The sequence below is a fragment of the Schistocerca americana genome, chromosome 1 (genome assembly GCF_021461395.2).
Source record: "Schistocerca americana isolate TAMUIC-IGC-003095 chromosome 1, iqSchAmer2.1, whole genome shotgun sequence".
In the NCBI taxonomy this organism is placed as follows: Eukaryota; Metazoa; Arthropoda; class Insecta; order Orthoptera; family Acrididae; genus Schistocerca; species Schistocerca americana.
Genome location: NC_060119.1, coordinates 329,757,893 through 329,782,008, shown reverse-complemented (window position 1 = coordinate 329,782,008; position 24,116 = coordinate 329,757,893).

The window sequence follows — 24,116 nt, the reverse complement described above, 5'->3', positions numbered from 1 at the left end:
TACATGCGGACGTGCATTGTCCTGTTGGAACAGCAAGTTCCCTTGCCGGTCTAGGAATGGTAGAACGATGGGTTCGATGACGGTTTGGATGTACCGTGCACTATTCAGTGTCCCCTCGACGATCACCAGTGGTGTACGGCCAGTGTAGGAGATCGCTCCCCACACCATGATGCCGGGTGTTGGCCCTGTGTGCCTCGGTCGTATGCAGTCCTGATTGTGGCGCTCACCTGCACGGCGCCAAACACGCATACGACCATCATTGACACCAAGGCAGAAGAGACTCTCATCGCTGAAGACGACACGTCTCCATTCGTCCCTCCATTCAAGCCTGTCGCGACACCACTGGAGGCGGGCTGCACGATGTTGGGGCGTGAGCGGAAGACGGCCTAACGGTGTGCGGGACCGTAGCCCAGCTTCATGGAGACGGTTGCGAATGGTCCTCGCCGATACCCCAGGAGCAACAGTGTCCCTAATTTGCTGGGAAGTGGCGGTGCGGTCCCCTACGGCACTGCGTAGGATCCTACGGTCTTGGCGTGCATCCGTGCGTCGCTGCGGTCCGGTCCCAGGTCGACGGGCACGTGCACCTTCCGCCGACCACTGGCGACAACATCGATGTACTGTGGAGACCTCACGCCCCACGTGTTGAGCAATTCGGCGGTACGTCCACCCGGCCTCCCGCATGCCCACTATACGCTCTCGCTCAAAGTCTGTCAACTGCACATACGGTTCACGTCCACGCTGTCGCGGCATGCTACCAGTGTTAAAGACTGCGATGGAGCTCCGTATGCCACGGCAAACTGGCTGACACTGACGGCGGCGGTGCACAAATGCTGCGCAGCTAGCGCCATTCGACGGCCAACACCGCGGTTCCTGGTGTGTCCGCTGTGCCGTGCGTGTGATCATTGCTTGTACAGCCCTCTCGCAGTGTCCGGAGCAAGTATGGTGGGTCTGACACACCGGTGTCAATGTGTTCTTTTTTCCATTTCCAGGAGTGTACTAACACATGCCGGTACCATTACTGCTGCAGAAGGGGCTCAATATGGCGCCCATCATTGTCTAGAAAAGTCTAAAAGCGCAGGATTGCATTCTGCACAGCAGAACGAAGGTATGCTGGCTATCTCTCCTCATATGCTGCACTCCAGATCAGCACATGTGTGAATGTTCCACCCGTAAAGGTCTGTTATTCAGGTACGACTAAAACCAGAAATCTCAGGAAGCGAGATCAGGTGATGGTGCCGGCAAAGCATTTGGAAACGATCAGCTGTTAATTAGATCATTTTCAAATTTGTTTCGGAGAAGCAGGTGGAATTCACGAGTGATGTGCGGTGGGGCCCCATCTTCCTTAAAACTGTTGAGTTAAAAGCATCTCTTTTCTGTAGGGCGGGTATAACATCCTTGTGAGGCATATCGCAGTAACGCTGGTCAGTCACGCTGGTCGTGTTTGGTCCTTGATCGCCAACCTGTACAAAAAGGAAAGGGCCAATGATGAACGTATCCGTGAAGCCACACCATACGGTGACACGTCCACCATGCAGAGGAACTTCACGCACAGTGACTGGAGGTGAAAATCCCCACATCCGGCAGTTCTGTGTGTTCACCTCACCACCAGAGAAAAATGAGCTTCGGGTGTGTATAGGATGGTCCAGGCCCAGCCCTCATCAACTTCAATCCTTGCCAGAAAGTGGTGAGCAAAGTAAACACGCCGTTGTGCGTCCTGTAGTGCAAGTTGGTGTACGATATGGATCTTCTGTGGACAACACTTGAGAATAGTTCGAAGTTCCTTTCGTACAATGAACCAAGGGATGTTCAACTGTCGTGAAACAGCACGCGCACTGCCTGACGACCGAGAATTGCGCGCAGCGTTGTCTGCCGTAGCAACAGCGATTTTATCAAACACCTGTAATGCAACCGGTCGTAGGCCTCTTCTCGGAGCGACGCCCAGCTCTGCAGGTTGATTCTAACTTCTTCATCATGCTCCGCACCTCAGTTGGAGAAAGAGGACCCTTCCGAAATCCTTTCAGCCGGTGATATTCTCGAAGTGCATGTGCAGCATTACTGTTGATTTGAAAATAGGGCTTCACCAATAATGCCCTGCTCCTTTTGTCCAAGCTCATGTTGATGCGTCAACTAGTGCACTGCGACTGGTCAGTGTTTGAGACTATGAATCAAAATGACAGATCACGGCACCTGACGGGCTTAGTAGGAACTGGACGGTACCCACGTAAATCATGCAACACATTCTCTGGACATTAATGCTGCCAAGTTTGGTACTCGTACGTTAATTAGTTTCCGTGTTATAACGCGTTAAATAGAGAAAGTTTACATAGTAGTGCCTAAAAATACAAGGAATATATACTGATGGAACTTTAGACCTAACGAATTTGTAAGTATCGTTTCATTATGATTGTATTCTTTGATGTAGGCTGCATACTTGTGACACTGATTTTCGTGTGGTGTGTTTAATTATTCTTCAGACCAGTAAACTTTAGAGGAGAGACGGACCGACATTTATTTATTGGTACGCATCCCTTCCAGTACTTGTGTTCCCTTCCTGTGGTCACGGTTTAACGTAAATGAGTATATCGTAAGTTTGAATGCTTGCGCAGGCAGCCACATAAATATAAGTAGACCCATTTCTAACCTAACTTTACGAAAAAGTATAGCAAAGATCTAGGACTAAGAGGGGAGTCAGATGTACACGTCAGGTTAGAACATTCTCATGTGACAGTTGGTCAGGCCCAATGATTCCTTTTCCCCCGCCAATCGTTTGAACGTGGAACCTTTTATTGGCACCCAGCACGATCCTCATACTGAAATGATAATTAAATGAAGACCCTAAGCTGTCGACAGGCGTTCATGTACATCGGGGATAGTTGAAAATGTGCGCCCCGACCGGGACTTGAACCCGTGATCTCCTGCTTACATGGCCATCTGCACCACCGAGGGCACAGAGGATAGTGCGACTGCAGGGACTTATCCCTTGCACGCTCCCCGTGAGACCCACATTCCCAACTTAATATCCACACACTACATTCGTAGTGCCCCTGCCCATTACACTCATTACTCGCGGCAGACAATCATACCGAGTTCCGTAAGAGTTCGGGCAATGCGTGTGCATCCAGCACAGAAGAAGAAGGTCAATGGCCGGTTAGCCTTAACCATATGCAGATGGTATCTGTTCTTTCGGACTTATCCGAAAGAACAGACACCATCTTCATATCCTCGTACTGATTCCAGGGTGGTAAGTTGACAGACCTGCCCTGTATTCTAAGTTATGAATTCAAGTATCAGAACACTTTATTTAATTGTAGAATTACTTAACTTTCTTGTATTTTTGCATTACTTACCTTAGAGAAGTGCACTGTGTTTTGCCTAATTTTGCTCGTCTTATCAAACTTTGCTGCAGGAGTGTAATCTGGTGCTCATTGCTTTGTATGAGTCTGGTCCATCGGTATGCGCACGAGTATCTCATTCTTTAAGCATTATGGTTCATGGCTGCCAATTATTATGTTCGTGTACAGTACGCATATAAATTCGTGTGAATTATATACCAATTTAGTGCTTGTTTCTTTTTGACCAATATGTAGAACTTTTTTCAACTCGTCTTCCATGTGTTCATGATATAATGTCTAGTATTGCATTGTGTAGTACATTAAAATTCACATAGAATGAATATCTACATCCCAAAAGAATTTTTAACCACTGTCTATTTTTCCGAATACTTGCGGTTTTCGTTGACGGTAGTGTATCTGTAGTATGGGATTTACCCACGGCCCACCGTGTCTACTTTTTGGTTTCACTCACTAGTAAAAATAAAGGTGAGGCTTGTGCGTTATTTTCCACTGAATACTGCGCAAGTCTTTCTTTACGACACCACTCACCCCTCCATGTGTTCCTGGTTTCAGAGCTAGCGAGGTATAGTACCCCACACTGAGAAGGTCGACTACCTACATGCCGCCCGAATTATTTTTCAGTTATCTTTTTTTTTATTATGTACGACTTTGTCAATGTACATTTATCTTTGGTATGAGTTTCCTCCCCCACGCAATCTGTTCACCCTTGCTCATCAGATTCTTAGTAATCAGTAGTTAATACGGCTGCAAGCCGTATGTTAAGCTCATCAGTGCATATGCGATTTTCACATTAGTATCATCCTACGATCATCAGTAATTGCATTTCTCGCCACACCTTGTGCACCTTGATAATTTTATGTCACTCATGACTTTCTGTTACTGTATCATTTAACACGTGTGTTTACGTGTCGAATGTAATTAGTGGTTTCCAGATAGTTGCCGCCAGTCCTTCGGATTTGATTAAATATACATCTGCCATTAATGAGAAAGAAATATTTTTAGTTATGTTGGTCGGGTGGCTGGTTGGTTGATTATGGACATCGAGGTTTAAAAATGGCTCTAAGCACTATGGAACTTAACTGCTGAGGTCATGTCCCCTAGAACTTAGAACTACTTAAACCTAACACACATCCATGCCCGAGGCAGGATTCGAACCTGCGACCGTAGCGATCGCGCGGCTCCAGACTGTAGCGCCTAGAACCGCTCGGCCACTCAGGCCGGCAACAGCGGGGTCATCGGTCCCTTTGGATTAGGGAAGGGACCATTACGACATCTGCCTGAAGTGATTTAAGGAAATCACGGTAAACATAAATCGGGATGGCCGAATCCGGGTATGAACCGTCGTCCTCCAGAATGCGAGTCCAGTGTGTTAACCACTGCACCATCTCGCTCGGCTATAATTATGTAAATGATATGCCATTATCCACGTCATCGCCCGTTAGATACCTATTCTCTTACTCCAAGAAAATTAATATTTTTTCAGTCCTTAGAAGTCACCCTCATTCTGTCAACGGCGTTGTCAAATAGGGTGGAGGAGCGGAGAAACGTTCAGGGCACTATTTTGTCCTTTGGATGGGAAACTGCCCCTAAAGGCAAAATGGGCAGTGGGCAACGGCATGAGGATGCAGAAGGCAATGGAAACCACTGTATTAAAGACATGTAACGTGCGTCCACAGGACATATGGAATGCAATAGCAAAAGTGTCATGACGATCTCCCCACCGGCAAAAGATTCCGAAATAGTCACCCTCTCGGATCTCCAGGAGGGGACTGTCAAGGGGGAGGTGACCATGAGAAAGAGACTGAACAATCAACGAAATTATAACGTTCTACGAATCGGGGTGTGGAAGGTCAGAAGCTTGAATGTGGCACGGAAAAAAGAAAATCTGAAAAGGGAAATGCAAAGGCTCAATCTAGTTATAGTACTGGTCAGTGAAGTGAAATGGAAAGGAGAACAGGATTTCTAGTCACATGAGTATAGGGTGATATCAACAGCAGCATTAAATAGTATAACGGGACTAGGATTTGTTATAAATAGAAAAGTTGAGGTATTCATGCCGACGTTGCAAGCTGAAGATGAAGAGGTAGAGAAAGCATATGAGGATATGGAAATGGTAAAGAGTACATAAAGGGAGATGAAAATGTAATAGTCATGGGGGACTGGTTCAAAAATGGTTCAAATGGCTCTGAGCACTATGGGACTCAACTGCTGTGGCCATAAGTCCCCTAGAACTTAGAACTACTTAAACCTAACTAACCTAAGGACATCACACACATCCATGCCCGAGGCAGGATTCGAACCTGCGACCGTAGCGGTCGTGCGGTTCCAGACTGTAGCGCCTTTAACCGCTCGGCCACTCCGGCCGGCATGGGGGACTGGAATGCAGTTGTAGGGGAAGGGATGGAAGAATAGATTACAGGAGAATATAGGCTTGCGACAAGGAATAAGAGAGCAGAAAGACTAATTATCTTTTGTAATAAATTTCAGTTAGTTTTAGCGAATAGTCTGTTCAATAACCACAAGAGAAAGCGGTATGATTAGAAAAGACCGACTGATGTGGGAATATTTCAGTTAGATTACGTCATGATCAGACAGAGATTTCCAAATGTAAAATTTAATTTAGGTATCAATACTGGTCCGTGAAGCCAAGCACGAAGTCGGCGTTCCAAGACATCCCAGAGGTGCTCTATACGATTCAGGTCAGTACTCTGTCCATTTTGAACAGAAGCTCGATCGTGTTGAAAGATGCAATCGCCATCCCCGAATTGCTCTTCAACAGTGGGGATCAAGAAGGTGCTCAAAACATCAATTAGGCCTGTGCTGTGATAGTGCCACGCTAAACGACGAGGGGTGCAAGCCCCATCCATGAAAACCACGATCACCGAATTTTACTGTTCGCATTCCACACGCTGGCAGATGACGTACTCCGGGCATTCGCCATACTCACGCCCTGCCATCGGATCACCACATTGTGTATCGTGATTCGTCACTCCACACAACGATGTGTACTAGAAATGGCTATGACAAAGCTGAGCTGGGAAGGTAAGGGAATTAGAATTAATGGAAGAAGGCTTAACAACTTCAGATTTGCTCATGATATTGCCTTATTGGCCAACGACTTCGCAGAGCTCCATACCTTAGTCACAGATCTTGCGTTGGTATGTCAGCCGGTGAGCATGAACATGAAACTTTCCCAAACAAAAGTAATGTCCAAAAAATGGGTCCCAGCTGGAGATGTGAAAGTCAAGGACAGTCCATTAAAAGAGGTCAATGAATATATCTACCTTGGCCAGATTATAGATATGAAGGGAGATGTAAGGCCAGAAATCTATCGGCGCATCAAGCTTGGGAGGAATTCAACAGTATTCAGATCAAAATTGTCAGTAAATCCGAAGAAAACAGTATTTGATCAATGCAGTCTCCTGTGCTAACGTATGGCTGCGAGACACGGATACTCATTTACAAAACGGGAACTTAGGACAGCAAAGAGAGCCATAGAAAGATCAATACTGGGCTATACGAGAAAGGAGAGGAAAAGGGCAGATGACATCTGGTCTGTGGCGAAGGTTAAGGACATCTTAGAGACAGTAGGCTCTTTGAAATGGCAGTGAGCTGGCCACGTCGCAAGAAGAAAAGACAGTAGATGGACGAAGCTAGTATTGGAGTGGAGTCTGATAGAGCATCGGAGACTTAGATGAAGATCACTGGACATATTGGACAAAGATACCAAGAAGATCGCTGGTAGCACCTGGCAGAGAACTGCCAAAGACCGTTCCACTTGGAGAGGACTCCTTAAAGCCTACATGAATCCTCGACTCGAAGAGGCCACATCATTTATTGATTGAATTGGCTGATGATGTTGATGTGTCTGGATAGATGTCTGCCTATTACACATCACGACCCTTTTCTACTGTCAGCGGTCTCTGTCAGTCAACACACAAGATCGGCCTGTACGCTTTTGTGCTATACGTGTCCCTTCACGTTTCCACTTCACTATCACTTCGGAAACAATGGGCCTAGAGATGTTTAGGGGAGTGGAAATCTCGCTTACAGACGATGACACAAGTGACAAGTAATCCCCTGACCACGTTCAAGGTCAGTGAGATCCGCGGAGCGTCCCATTCTACTCTCTCACGATGTCTAATGACTACAGAGGTCGCTGATACAGAGTACCTGGCAGTAGGTGGCAGCACAATGCACCTAGTATGAAAAGCGTATGTTTTTGGGGGTATCCGGATACTTTTGACCACACAGGGTATGTGGTGCAAACGTGCTTAACATTGTAACAACCACTTGCGTCAAGGATCTACTCCAGAAAGTTTATCAAAGCGTAGCTGTTCTATTATAATAGCCTCCTTTACGGCTTTCTCGTTGTACATGGGGTGTAGAACACAACACCGCTTCATTCACTTCTCTGTCGTGCCTTCCTTTCATGTCTCGATACTTTTACAACTACTGTGTGGTTTACCTTTTCAGTGAGCAAGTTGAAAATATTTGACCACGTAAGATAAAGGCTCCGTGCACAGGGACCAAAACTCCAGCTGAGGAAGAGTGGGATACCGAGGCTGGTAACCTGTTGGCAGGCCCCGCAGTACTTTCCCTGTAAACTTTTGCTTCTCGACTTGAGACGGCACTGCCTGACTGTAAAAGTCGCAGGAAACTATTTCGGACAGAAATGAGTGTGGGCACAGTGGCGATACGGAGGAGCGCTGCTATTGGTGGGCGGCCACTGCAGTCTCGGCACGCCCGGCGCGGCCGGCTGGTCCCTCCGCAGTGAGCCGGTGCGCGGCGCAGGGCGCCTAATATTTCACGAGCCGCCTCGCCGGCCCGGGCCGTATGAATTATTGTGGCGGGGCGGCGGCTGACTTAGTCATGAACCGGATTGCTGCGGCAGCAGCAGCAGCAGCAGCGGCAGCAGCAGCCTGACACCTGTCACTCAGCCACGCCGCACCCTAGCCGCGAGGGTCGCGCATCCGCAGCGGCTCAGCAGCCAACGCTAAGGAACTCCGCACTTCAGCCAAAGGCAGCCAGCAACAGCAGCCTTCGAATACCACATTATGTGCGGTATTTGGTATCAGTTCCAAGACTTGGTGCTCCGATTTAAAACCCGCTCCCCCCCCCCCCCTGCCAGTGGACGGCTACCCATCCATACAAAAAGAACTGCTTCCAACTCTCTAAGGAAGAAGGCAGGTAGTTCCGAATTCTGAAACACAGCATTTTATGTATTGGTACCTTGAAAAAAAGAGGAGGTTTTAATAGAATAATCAGAGCTTATAATAAATATGAGACGAAATGATAAATAAATCGACACGCTAGCTGCAAACAGGCGTTGATATACAACATGATGAAAATGTGTACCCCGACCGGGACTCGCACCCGGGATCCCCTGCTTACATGGCAGACGCTCTATCCATTTGAGCCACCGACGTCTCAGACGATAATGCGCCTGCAGGGACTTTTCCCTTGCACGCTTCCCGTGAGACCCACATTACCAACATGTCCACACCACTACATTCGTAGTGCGCCTAATATACACTCCTGGAAATGGAAAAAAGAACACATTGACACCGGTGTGTCAGACCCACCATACTTGCTCCGGACACTGCGAGAGGGCTGTACAAGCAATGATCACACGCACGGCACAGCGGACACACCACGGCGGTGTTGGCCGTCGAATGGCGCTAGCTGCGCAGCATTTGTGCACCGCCGCCGTCAGTGTCAGCCAGTTTGCCGTGGCATACGGAGCTCCATCGCAGTCTTTAACACTGGTAGCATGCCGCGACAGCGTGGACGTGAACCGTATGTGAAGTTGACGGACTTTGAGCGAGGGCGTATAGTGGGCATGCGGGAGGGCGGGTGGACGTACCGCCGAATTGCTCAACACGTGGGGCGTGAGGTCTCCACAGTACATCGATGTTGTCGCCAGTGGTCGGCGGAAGGTGCACGTGCCCGTCGACCTGGGACCGGACCGCAGCAACGCACGGATGCACGCCAAGACCGTAGGATCCTACGCAGTGCCGTAGGGGACCGCACCGCCACTTCCCAGCAAATTAGGGACACTGTTGCTCCTGGGGTATCGGCGAGGACCATTCGCAACCGTCTCCATGAAGCTGGGCTACGGTCCCGCACACCGTTAGGCCGTCTTCCGCTCACGCCCAAACATCGTGCAGCCCGCCTCCAGTGGTGTCGCGACAGGCGTGAATGGAGGGATGAATGGAGACGTGTCGTCTTCAGCGATGAGAGTCGCTTCTGCCTTGGTGCCAATGATGGTCGTATGCGTGTTTGGCGCGTGCAGGTGAGCGCCACAATCAGGACTGCATACGACCGAGGCACACAGGGCCAACACCCGGCATCATGGTGTGGGGAGCGATCTCCTACACTGGCCGTACACCACTGGTGATCGTCGAGGGGACACTGAATAGTGCACGGTACATCCAAACCGTCATCGAACCCATCGTTCTACGATTCCTAGACCGGCAAGGGAACTTGCTGTTCCAACGGGACAATGCGCGTCCGCATGTATCCCGTGCCACCCAACGTGCTCTAGAAGGTGTAAGTCAACTACCCTGGCCAGCAAGATCTCCGGATCTGTCCCCCATTGAGCATGTTTGGGACTGGATGAAGCGTCGTCTCACGCGGTCTGCACGTCCAGCACGAACGCTGGTCCAACTGAGGCGCCAGGTGGAAATGGCATGGCAAGCCGTTCCACAGGACTACATCCAGCATCTCTACGATCGTCTCCATGGGAGAATAGCAGCCTGCATTGCTGCGAAAGGTGGATATACACTGTACTAGTGCCGACATTGTGCATGCTCTGTTGGCTGTGTCTATGTGCCTGTGGTTCTGTCAGTGTGATCATGTGATGTATCTGACCCCAGGAATGTGTCAATAAAGTTTCCCCTTCCTGGGACAATGAATTCACGGTGTTCTTATTTCAATTTCCAGGAGTGTATGTTTGCCCGTCACACTCATTACTCTAGCAAGCCCCTACGCGTTGGGGCATGGCGTGTGAGTTTGCACAAGAAGGTCAATGGCCGGGTAGCCATATTTTAACTATATATGAAAGTAGTAACTGTTCCCGAAAGAACAGATACCATTTATGACCGTGCAGCTTCTCTAGAATGAAATGATAATTAAATCGACACCCTAGCTGGATACAGGAGTTTATATACAACATTGGGGACATGATGAAAATGTGTACCCCGACCGGGACTCGAACCCGGGATCTCCTGCTTACATGGCAGACGCTCTATCCATCAGTATATCCAACTTTGGGGACATGATGTAAATGTGTACCCCGACCGGAACTTGAACCCGGGATCTCCTGCTTACATGGAAGACGCTCTGTCCATATGTACCCCGGACGGGGTACGTATTTTCATCATGTCCAGAATGTTGTATAGCAATGCCTGTTTGCAGCTGGGGTGTCGACTTAATTATCATTTCATTCAAGAGAAGCTGCACGGTCATCAATGGTATCTGTTCTTTCGGGAACAGATACTACTTTCATATATAGTTAAAATATGAGTCGAACAAACATAAATCTTGCTGCATTAACAGAAACGACAAAGGAACTGAGACGAACAAAAGATTTAAATATTTACATGATAATTTACTGTGGAGTCGCGCAAACGCAACGAGCACTGTGCGGATCAGGTATTTTTGCAAATGAAAAATGGAAAACAACGGTAGGTTTTTATGACTATACAATGCGAACATTAATAACACCGACAAACTCCAGGAACGGATTTATGACTGGAAATGGAGGAAAAATGGTTCTATGAACATGTGTCCAGAAACGCATCGTTGCCACGGTACAGCCGGCCGCTGTGACAGAGCGGTTCTAGGAGCTTCAGCCCGGATCTGCGCTGCTGCTACGGCTGCAGGTTCGACTCCTGCCTCGGGCATGGATGTGTATGATGTCCTTAGGTTCAAAATGGTTCAAATCGCCTAGAACATAGAACTAATTAAACCTAACTAACCTAAGGACATCACACACATCCATGCCCGAGGCAGGATTCGAACCTGCGACCGTAGCGGTCACGCGGTTCCAGACTGAAGCGCCTAGAACCGCACGGCCACACCGGCCGGCTGTCCTTAGGTTAGTTAGGTTTTGGTAGTTCTATGTCTATGTGTCTGATGACCTCAGATGTTGCGTGTCATAGTGCTTGAGCCATCTGAAACATTTGCCACGGTAAATCACTCTGACGCATGACAGTTCCTCTGAAAACGTGCCTTACGTTTCTTGTGTTTTCAGGCTCTGCGATTCGTGCAGCATACTGTAAGCAGCAGAATGGACCGGTATTCATGTCAGCAACAAGCCGAGATCATGTTTGTGTACGGCGAAGCAGATGGAAACGGTGAGAGACAACACGGCTATGCTAAGATAAGTATCCTTACAAACAGCAACCACATCACACAACCTTTCAAGCCCTTTTCGGCGTTTTTGTGATCATGGGTACTTTCAGACAAACGTACACCGAGACGGCGGACTGTACGTACACCATATTTGGAAGAGCGGGCTCTACACGATATTGAAACGAAATCTTTTACAAGCTGCAGGCAACTGGCGCGGCAACATGGTATAAGCTAAAGTAAGATTATGCGTATCCTGCATGACAACCGCCGTCATGCCTCTCACATGCAATCTCATGAAGGCCACTTTGAACATATGTTGTGATGTAGAAGCGTTGCAGCTCTGTACTGTGTTCGGGAACAACTTGTCGTTGCTTGCACACCATACATTTCCGGACTCTTGTTCATGGGACCTCTTTTCCTCCTTTTCTACTCGGGAATCCATCCCTGTAGTTTGTCGGTTTTATTAATGTTCATCCAACATAAATGACAGGATGGGAACTATTAGATTTAGAACTGACATTTATGAGTCATAGGAGTATAAGAGCCTGAAGAAGGAAAACGTGAAGAACTCTGAAAACATATAATCAGAAATTATGAAACTGATCATAAGAAAATATCAGGAACCTCAAATGCAACAATAAGAAAAGTGCTTGTGGTAAATACAGCAGGAGGGTGTTATGAAATAAATTTAAATGAAAATGGTAAGACGTTAAGAGATTTTGCTACATTTAAACAGCTAAAAATTAGGAAGATATGCATATTTAAATACAGCTGCAATGGAAGAGTTTCTCGCTCAATAATTGGTTGTGTAATAATTCATTAAAAAAGTAAGCTTTCAACTACAAGATACGCGTGTATTTAGAAGTAGTGATACAGGCTTTGACCACTTACTAGTTGTTAGCTTCTCTATGTCTGGATGCTGCTGCTCATGCTGCACCTTCTGTAAATTCCTAATTGCTTCAAAGTTTGAAATATGCCCAACATGGAGGAAACAAGCAATTGTAAAGAAAACCTAAAGCCAGAACTTGAAATTTAAAGTTCTGGAAGAAGAGTGCATAAGACATTTATATCAACACACTTACAAACTAGAGAAATACTGGAGAAGAGTGAGAAATGTTAAAATCATCAATGTTGAAAATAGCTAATAAAGTACTAGGGAAACATAAAGTATGAAATCGGAAAAATGTTTAAAGAAAAACGCAATGCTTAATGGCTGTTTACAAACACAGGCAAATAAATCCCGGGAAATATTTGAACGAAAATAGAACAAAAAAATTAATGAAAAACTATCATAGTGAATTCTGGGAAAGTTTCATCACTAATTTTGAACATCCCTTTACGGAGGACAGAATATAGTATTTAAACTAATGCAACATGTGAATAAAATTGAAGAAGATGTTGCAAATGATAATATAGTAGCAGAAAATCCATGGACACAATACAAGACAAATTTCTGATACGATGAAGGTAGTGAATATAGTTACTATATATTAACTGATAATAAATCTAAAGACCAAATAGACATGAAAGAATTAAAGCCATCCCTAAATGCAATTAAAAACAGAGAAGCAACTGGCACAGATTTAATTTATGCTGAATTAATTAATCAAGTATGGAGGAATCATTTTGGAATTTTCTTTCCTCCTTTATTAAATGTACGTTGAAAAAACAGTTTCTTACCTGAAGAATGGAAGAGAGCTAAAGCTATTTTTATACTTAAAAAACTCAATAGGAGAGACACAGGAAACGATAAACGAAACAGTTTCCTAAAGAGAAATACAAAATTTCTTGAAAAATCGTTAATCAAAGAAAGCAAACTATTGCTGACGCAATGCTGTCACTATAAAAATCAAGTTTCAGGAAAGGATGTGTGTGTAATGGTAACATAGGCATGATAAGTCAAAATGTTGAAAGATGTTGGGGATTGGACATGGAAATGCATTTAGCATTACTCGATGTTAAGAAAGGCTTTGATAAGATGAGAAGACCCCTTTTGTGAACAATATTAGAAACAAATATTTTCCTAAACAACTTATTAACGCCTTAAGGAAACTGTAGGTAAATATGAAAGTAATTATAAATTCAGACACAAAACCTAACATCCACTTTAATTTATGTATTGACGACATAGTTACAAAGTAGAAAGAAGGAATACAGTCAGAGATTAAAGTAGGGGCGCACATATGGTACCATTAGATATGCTGTTATATGCTAATGATCAGATAATAAGAACTGTATACCTAAAAATAAGACAAAAACAGTGGCTTTCTAAGGAAGGAATCCAATAAACTCCAAAATAATATTAACTGAGAAAACTGTGGAACAAGTATCCCTCTTGAATTATCGAGGATGTAATATAAGTTTTAACAATGACAAGGATATTGAGAAGACGATTAATAAATTTCAAGCCGCCTGTGGAATGATTGAAAGACATATTGGAAGAGAAACAAGAAAGGATACACAAATGAAATTCTATGACGTTATGGCCGTACCTGCCCGCCCGGTTGGCCGTGCGGTCTAACGCACGGCTTTCAGGGTGGGAAGGAGCGCCTGGTCCCCGGCACGAATCCGCCCGGCGGATTTGTGTCGAGGTCCGGTGAATCTGCCAGTCTGTGGATGGTTTTTAGGCGGTTTTCCATCTGCCTCGTTGAATGCGGGGTGGTTCCTCTTATTCCGCCTCAGTTAAACTATGTCGGCGACTGCTGCGCAAACAAGTTCTCCACGTACGCGCACACCACCATTACTCTACCACCCAAACATAGGGGTTACACTCGTCTGGTGTGAGACGTTCTCTGGTCCACCGGGGGCCGAACCGCACAATAACCCTGGGTTCGGTGTGGGGCGGCGTAGGGGTGAAGTGGACTGCGGTAGTAGTCATGTTGCTGTGGACCACTGCTTCTGCGGCGGGGACGGAGCCTCTCCGTCGTTTCTATGCCCCCGGTTAACATACAGTACAATACAATACAATACAATGGCTGTTCCTACTCTCTAATATCGTCCCGAATCATGGACAATACGGAAAAAGGAAAAGAGAAATATTACTTACATAGGCAGCAGAGATGAAGTTCATGAGATATGTAAGAGGCTGTGATGAAATGGATAAAATAAGTAATGAAGCAATAAGAAAACATTTAAAAATATTTTCAAGTAATGACAAGATGGAGGGCTTATGCTGACAAAATGTTATAAAATATATAGCAAAAAATTATGAATAATCAGCCAACTAAAATGAAAGAACTAGGAGAACATCGTAAGAGGAGGAAGGATGATAGAATCCGGAAAAGGTTCCTACTGCACCTAATCCTTGGAAGGAGATAATGATGGCCAAGAATCGATGGAACAGTCACTAAATGCACCTATAATCGTGTCGGTACCTCGTGAGTTCAAAAACAAAAGTGCACATGGCAACATAAAAGAAATATATAGGTACATAACCTCAGGTATGTTGTGTTGATACACTATGTGATCAAAACTAACCAGACACCCCCCAAAAACATACGTTTTTCATACTAGGTGCGTTGTGCTGCCACCTACTGCCAGGTACTCTTTATCAGCGATCTCTGTAGTCATTATACATCGTGAGCCAGCAGAATGGGACGCTCAGTATCATCGAACATCTCCGGGAGGAAGTACATTTCTTGCCACCATGCAATAGCACGGCACCATGACCTCGCCCTCGTAGCTGGGTTGGGTTGTTTAGGGAAGGAGACCAGACAGCGAGGTCATCGGTCTCATCGGATTGGGGAAGGAAGTCGGCCCTGCCCTTTCAAAGGATCCATCCCGGTATTTGCCTGGGGCGATGTAGGGAAATCACGGAAAACCTAAATCAGGATGTCCGGACGCGGGATTGAACCGTCGTCCTCCCGAATGCGAGTCCAGTGTCTAACCACTGCGCCACATCGCTCGGTCACCTCGTAGCTGCGTGCTTGCGTTTCCGGCAGTGAATGTCTCTGTATGCGCTGTCGGGATATGTGGAATAAAGGTCCTCTTGACATGTCGTGTCCTTAGTAGACATAGTTTTGATAATTGTAGTTGTGTTAGCGCTCAGTTTTTCAAGTAACTGTTTGTATGTGGGTCATTCCGGACCGCATGCTTTCTTGAAACTACGGTTTCTGTACATAGATGATATGCAACTTTTACAGTGCAATCATTTTGGGTGTGTCCAGGTTTGGCGCATTTTGTAGCAGACTGCTGCGTCTGGCCTACAGTGCTTAGCTGGATGTCCTAGCACACGGCAAGTCCAGCATTTCTGTACCCTTATGAAGTTTTTTATTCCAGGTGCTTCGAAATCGACGTATATCCGTTCTCTTTGCATTAAGACGTACCATATCGCGGGCTAACCTCAATAATATTGTTCACCGTACGCTTGTTTTCCGGTTCTGTTATAAATTAAGCTTCACTTTGTAATGGTCGCCTAGTCGTTGATATAGCTAATTGCTGTAATCGCGCTATTTCACTCCCATTTACGGAGCTTGTTAGCACTTGATGTTAGGTTGGCGCCATTAAAATGCGTTGTAGAAATCGCTGCTGCTTGCTGCTGTGTCTCGATGCTGATGCTGGCTCTAAATCTGGTTGTCTAGGGTTAAAAACATGAGGTCCCGTGTTTTTTATGTGCTTTTGATGATAAAGAACGAGCGAAACCAACAAATATGTAAACTTCAAATATTTATTACTCTGGTGGCCATCTTAATTCCACTGTCCACCAAAGACCATGACACAACACAAAGTAGTACTTCCATTACATGATCTTTGCATTGTTTATCCACCTCAAACAATAACACACAAACACACTTTACCAGAGTGACATTCCGACTGTCTCCTCGACCCTTCTTGCTGCTTGTATTTATAACATTGTCAAAGAACTACTAAAAAGAGATATAGTTTATAAGTCACATGTACATCTGTTATCATAATTTGTGCAGAAAAGTTATTAATTTGCATCGAGTGACATAATTTAACATGTTATTAAAATGACAGACAGATTTGTAGACTTGACAGAATAATTCTTTGTTACAAAAAGGCCGTTTTTTAGAAGTTTGTCAATTGACTTCTCTAATTTGCATAAATGAGTAAGTAACATGAATTATTAAGAATTACATTGGTTTTCGTCTAAAATAGGATTGATTACGTGAATACTGAGTGAAAACACTCCTAGTGAACAAATAGGTTTCACTGGGTGATTTTTATTTAAGGAGATCCAAAATACCTAAGTTGGCTACTATTTTTCGTACTTCATATTAATTATTTAAGATAAACTTAGTGTTTTTACATGATGACATTTGCTGTATCAGTGATCAAGTGATATTAACTTTTGTGTGGGTCAGTTATTCAGTATAATTTAATGGGTTGACTGTTTATGGAGACATGTTGTGCAATCATTGTTAACATACACAATAACTCTTCTATAATCATAAATACTCGTTAAACTGGTTGAATTTGGAGGGTATCACATACTTCGGTAAAGTAAAGCCTTTAATATGTTCTATTACAATACCCCCCTCGGGTAATATCATTTACAGAATGTTAATGATATTAGCCGACTAGGACAAATGTGTCAAATGCTTAAAATTTGGAAAAGTACTACTTTAATAATTTTTTTTTTTGTTTTACTATGCATAATGTGTATGTATACCATGACCGTTACATCGTTTCAAAATGACTTTTTCCTGCAAATATTTTAGTTATGTTCTTTCAAATGCACTTTGTGTTATGGCTCTCAGTACGACAGCATAATAAAAATATTTAGTAATATGTGAAAGTAAAAAAAAACTTAATCTTTGCTCCCAGTGAGCCACATGGAAAATGATCAAAAACAGACATAAATATATCACATGCGATCTTAAGATATATAAAAAAAATATATGTAAATTATTTCAAAGCCAGCTCTCATTGAGTCACAGAATAATCAAGATAATAGAAGGAACATAAATATACACTCCTGGAAATGGAAAAAAGAACACATTGACACCGGTGTGTCAGACCCACCATACTTGCTCCGGACACTGCGAGAGGGCTGTGCAAGCAATGATCACACGCACGGCACAGCGGACACACCAGGAACCGCGGTGTTGGCCGTCGAATGGCGCTAGCTGCGCAGCATTTGTGCACCGCCGCCGTCAGTGTCAGCCAGTTTGCCGTGGCATACGGAGCTCCATCGCAGTCTTTAACACTGGTAGCATGCCGCGACAGCGTGGACGTGAACCGTATGTGCAGTTGACGGACTTTGAGCGAGGGCGTACAGTGGGCATGCGGGAGGCCGGGTGGACGTACCGCCGAATTGCTCAACACGTGGGGCGTGAGGTCTCCACAGTACATCGATGTTGTCGCCAGTGGTCGGCGGAAGGTGCACGTGCCCGTCGACCTGGGACCGGACCGCAGCGACGCACGGATGCACGCCAAGACCGTAGGATCCTACGCAGTGCCGTAGGGGACCGCACCGCCACTTCCCAGCAAATTAGGGACACTGTTGCTCCTGGGGTATCGGCGAGGACCATTCGCAACCGTCTCCATGAAGCTGGGCTACGGTCCCGCACACCGTTAGGCCGTCTTCCGCTCACGCCCCAACATCGTGCAGCCCGCCTCCAGTGGTGTCGCGACAGGCGTGAATGGAGGGACGAATGGAGACGTGTCGTCCTCAGCGATGAGAGTCGCTTCTGCCTTGGTGCCAATGATGGTCGTATGCGTGTTTGGCGCCGTGCAGGTGAGCGCCACAATCAGGACTGCATACGACCGAGGCACACAGGGCCAACACCCGGCATCATGGTGTGGGGAGCGATCTCCTACACTGGCCGTACACCACTGGTGATCGTCGAGGGGACACTGAATAGTGCACGGTACGTCCAAACCGTCATCGAACCCATCGTTCTACCATTCCTAGACCGGCAAGGGAACTTGCTGTTCCAACAGGACAATGCACGTCCGCATGTATCCCGTGCCACCCAACGTGCTCTAGAAGGTGTAAGTCAACTACCCTGGCCAGCAAGATCTCCGGATCTGTCCCCCATTGAGCATGTTTGGGACTGGATGAAGCGTCGTCTCACGCGGTCTGCACGTCCAGCACGAACGCTGGTCCAACTGAGGCGCCAGGTGGAAATGGCATGGCAAGCCGTTCCACAGGACTACATCCAGCATCTCTACGATCGTCTCCATGGGAGAATAGCAGCCTGCATTGCTGCGAAAGGTGGATATACACTGTACTAGTGCCGACATTGTGCATGTTCTGTTGCCTGTGTCTATGTGCCTGTGGTTCTGTCAGTGTGATCATGTGATGTACCTGACCCCAGGAATGTGTCAATAAAGTTTCCCCTTCCTGGGACAATGAATTCACGGTGTTCTTATTTCAATTTCCAGGAGTGTATTACATAGATGGACAGGTCAGATGTCCATAGGAAAATATTGCAACTGTCTGCTCTTTTTGAGCCACATAAAGGAAATGAAAACAAAAAACATAATTAGAAGTATGGACATGATATATAAACACAAACACTAGAGAAGTCACACGTATGAATATAATATGCATTTTTAAAAAAAGAAAATATTTAAAAAACTTGTCTCCCATTGAGACAGTCAAGATAGTACAAGAACATATTAATACTAAAATTGGACACTTAAATTGGTCACAACATAACACAAACATCAAACTTGGTGAACATCTGATTAGCTGTAGAAAATTGTACACAAATCTTATGCCTAAGAAAATAGTAACAAAATGATGGGTCTTGCACAACAATTTTTACATTGTCTTTTATATTTGGTGCAAGTATGTCCCATATTCAACAATACAAACAGAAAGTAATAAATGTTTGTCACCTCTTTGGGTGCATGTTTAAACTTGCCCCTTGCAAGTAAAGAAGATGTCTCCAAATTTAATATTCAATAGTGACAATAAAAATATAAAAACATTGTCTCAGAGATCTGGAACTTTTCCAGGGTCTGTAGGATGAGTGGTAGTTGCTATTTGACACACCCAGTAAAAATCTTTGCTGATAAAATGCTTTACGGAAAATGGGTAAGTAACTGTATTCAAACAGGGAAATGTGCTTAATCATGTTTATATGGTTTCAATTCAGTGATGTTTCTTAATCCAAATAACCTTCTTGATCTGGGAAAGATAAGTCTATACGCATTAGGATGTGGGCTTTCTTTTATTTCAAATGGACCAATGTAAATGTTTACTTTAACATATGGGCAACCTAGCTCAACATCATTGTCTATTTCAGTATTTTCAAACAATAGATCATTTTCAATTTCTTTAGTTCCTAAGTCTAATGTCTCTTTCCTACACTTAGACACATCCCTCTCTGTTTGCAAAGCATTGACATTTAAACATAAACCTTTGTTTTTTTTTGTCCCTCTTAACACTGTGTTGCCACTTAACAAACTACTGTTTTCACCCCATTTTTTATAAAGTCCATTACGGATTCTTGTCCACCATGTAGGATACAAGGTTGCACTTACCTTTGCTAATTCTTTCCAAAAGGCATCTTTGTTTATACAGTTTCCATAGTTGTTCCACAAAACTTCCAAAAACTTTTCCCCTTTTTCTTGAAAACACACATTTACATTCCATCCCTTTATATTTTCTTTATTATTATTACCATTCTCATAGATTAGTGTTTCATAGTTCTCAATAGGCAATAGCTTGTCCTCAGATACACATTCCCTAGTCTGCATTTCACTTAAATTAACCTCATTATTACCCATGTTTGTCACATCACTTACCTTTACTACATAATCACTTTTCAATTCTACAAATACTTTTATTTCTTCCTCCACACTCTCATCAATAACATCACTTGATTTAGGATCATTATTTAAATGTCCCTCTATTACTTCTTCCTCCTCCTCCACAACAACCCCATCTTCAGTTTCCCCCCTATGTATCTGAATCTCAGCAATTGGGCCTTTGGCTCCATTAAACACTTCGGCATCCCCCTTCTTATCAAATAAACCCCTCAAAATAGATTCTATTTGTGGTGTGTCTGACTTGTTATTAACACCAGTATCTTTTTCAGCCCAACTAAGGAACTCTGCAATACCTTCAACTTCTGCACTTTCACTAACTACCTGTGCTTGAACACTGTTTTTATTAACTGTATCACTTTTACTCATAGTATCCCAAAACCTTTTATTAAATTCTAATTTATTCATTCTAACAACATCAGTATTTTCATGGTATTTACTCTTTACATTGTATCCTCTCCTTTTCCAGTTTCGGTTATGTGTTGTCCTATCATAATATTGTCTAGCCCCAAAACTACGGACATCTAGTGGGACTGTCCACCGTTTCCCGGCTGGTTCCCTCGGTCTGTCCGTTTGTAGTTGTCGTTTTGTTCACTAGTTTCAACAAAGCCCCTTCTATCTTGTTCTCTTCCCCAATACCTATTTCTATCATTCCTGTTATCTCTCCTCCATCCTCCCTCCTGTGTATTGTTTCTGAAATCATTTTCATATCTCCTATCTCCCCTATTTGGAGCATTATTTCCAGAATTTTCAAAGTCTCTCCTCCCATAATAATCTCTATTTACATTCCTGTTCCACCCCCCATACTGATTGTTGCCAGAGCCAAAACTTTGGTTATTCTCTCTTTCCAAGGCCCTATCTAATCTATCTACAAATTTCAGGAACTCTTCCATTGAATCGTCTGGTCCATGGACCAATTCCCACTGCAGTCTCTCTGGTAACCTTCTTTTTAAAACATCAATTTGTGTCATAATATCAAAAGAGTTATTCAAGTGAGCAAGTTTTTTCAATTGATCTCTGCAAAATTTTTGCATTCCCCCTACTTTCCCTCTATACACTGGTCCATTTAGAAATTCTGACTTTAATCTGGCTTGTATGGATTGTGACCAAAATTTGCAAATAAATTTAGCTTCAAACTCTTCAAAAGTATTCCAAGAATCATTATTCTCATTTGCCCAGGATAGGGCCTCCCCTTCTAGAAACCGTTTTACTAACTTAATTTTTATGTTATTTGTCATTCCTACAACAAACATATCCTTACATTGATGAATAAAGTCAATAGGGTGCAGATTTTCACCAGGAAAGCATTTCACTTGGATGTGCCCATACATTGTATTTTGATGGTAAAACATTTGTTTTGACATCAATGCATCTTCCAATTGCGTATATTTAGTGTGTATCTTTTCTACTTTTGTATCTACATTAGTGGTATACAGGTTGTACTCTTGTTTAAGGTTTTCTGATGTTTTGTCTATTCTCTGATCTAATCTTTCAACTTCAGTATCTACTCTGTTGTAGATGACAGCAATACTGTCTGTGTTAGCTTGTATATTTTCATTTAAACTTTCAACTTTAATTTGAAATTCTTTTCTGAAGTGTATCAGCTGTTCGCTAGTGTCCTTACTGAGGGTAGTTTTAATTTCCTCACACTTCTCATTGAGATGAGTAGTTAATAGATCAAAATCCAAACTTAACTTATCCAGTCTATCTGTGTTTTCTTTAAGTTTCAAACTTACTTGTTCACTTGATTGTTTAACATCCAAACGTACTTGTTCACTTGATTGTTTAAGTTGCGAGCTTATTTGAGTTGCAAACCCTGTTAGCCACTCTGTTAAGTTTAATTGTTCACCATCCCCTGGTTCAATTTTTACATTTCCTACGGTCTCAGGTAGAGACATGTTAACTATAAATTTTTTAATGACAACAACAAAATACCTTGCTTTATGTAGCTATACTCTGATGTGATCGGTGATCTTGTTGGCTTTTTTCACATCTAATCGGTTTTATCTTGATTGATGAATTCCATTGACAATCCAGACGTTAATCTTCCGAGCGGTGTGATGATAGTTTTTCGTAATCTCACATACACACGTTTTTTTGTTTTTTCACTTTGACATATCTTCACTGTTGCCACACTGCACAAATAAACTTTTTTTTTTTTTTTTTTTTTTTTTTTTAAGTGCTAAGCACTTACGAAATTTATCGCTGCACTATTATCATCGATGCACTTAAAGATCCCGGCTGAGCCCCCACTTTTGTAATGGTCGCCTAGTCGTTGATATAGCTAATTGCTGTAATCGCGCTATTTCACTCCCATTTACGGAGCTTGTTAGCACTTGATGTTAGGTTGGCGCCATTAAAATGCGTTGTAGAAATCGCTGCTGCTTGCTGCTGTGTCTCGATGCTGATGCTGGCTCTAAATCTGGTTGTCTAGGGTTAAAAACATGAGGTCCCGTGTTTTTTATGTGCTTTTGATGATAAAGAACGAGCGAAACCAACAAATATGTAAACTTCAAATATTTATTACTCTGGTGGCCATCTTAATTCCACTGTCCACCAAAGACCATGACACAACACAAAGTAGTACTTCCATTACATGATCTTTGCATTGTTTATCCACCTCAAACAATAACACACAAACACACTTTACCAGAGTGACATTCCGACTGTCTCCTCGACCCTTCTTGCTGCTTGTATTTATAACATTGTCAAAGAACTACTAAAAAGAGATATAGTTTATAAGTCACATGTACATCTGTTATCATAATTTGTGCAGAAAAGTTATTAATTTGCATCGAGTGACATAATTTAACATGTTATTAAAATGACAGACAGATTTGTAGACTTGACAGAATAATTCTTTGTTACAAAAAGGCCGTTTTTTAGAAGTTTGTCAATTGACTTCTCTAATTTGCATAAATAAGTAAGTAACATGAATTATTAAGAATTACATTGGTTTTCGTCTAAAATAGGATTGATTACGTGAATACTGAGTGAAAACACTCCTAGTGAACAAATAGGTTTCACTGGGTGATTTTTATTTAAGGAGATCCAAAATACCTAAGTTGGCTACTATTTTTCGTACTTCATATTAATTATTTAAGATAAACTTAGTGTTTTTACATGATGACATTTGCTGTATCAGTGATCAAGTGATATTAACTTTTGTGTGGGTCAGTTATTCAGTATAATTTAATGGGTTGACTGTTTATGGAGACATGTTGTGCAATCATTGTTAACATACACAATAACTCTTCTATAATCATAAATACTCGTTAAACTGGTTGAATTTGGAGGGTATCACATACTTCGGTAAAGTAAAGCCTTTAATATGTTCTATTACAACTTCCACGTCAAACATTTCTCCGATGACGTCTTTATTGATGTTAACCTCGTACAGTTCCTCCATGAATTGGACGTGGGGACGTTGTTTATGACCATTAGTGGGCTTCCTTTTCGTGCTTCTTCACATTTGATGCCCTTTAGCTGCGACTTTCATGGCATCCGTCTTCGTTTCGGTTTCGATAATAACTGTGTTTGTTGTTGATCTGATGCTCTTTGATTTTGTCCTGATTTGGATTAATCATTTTAGTGAATGTATCTCGTACCGCCCTTGTGCCCTGATTGTTTATGGGCTTAAGGTTCAAATGGTTCAAATGGCTC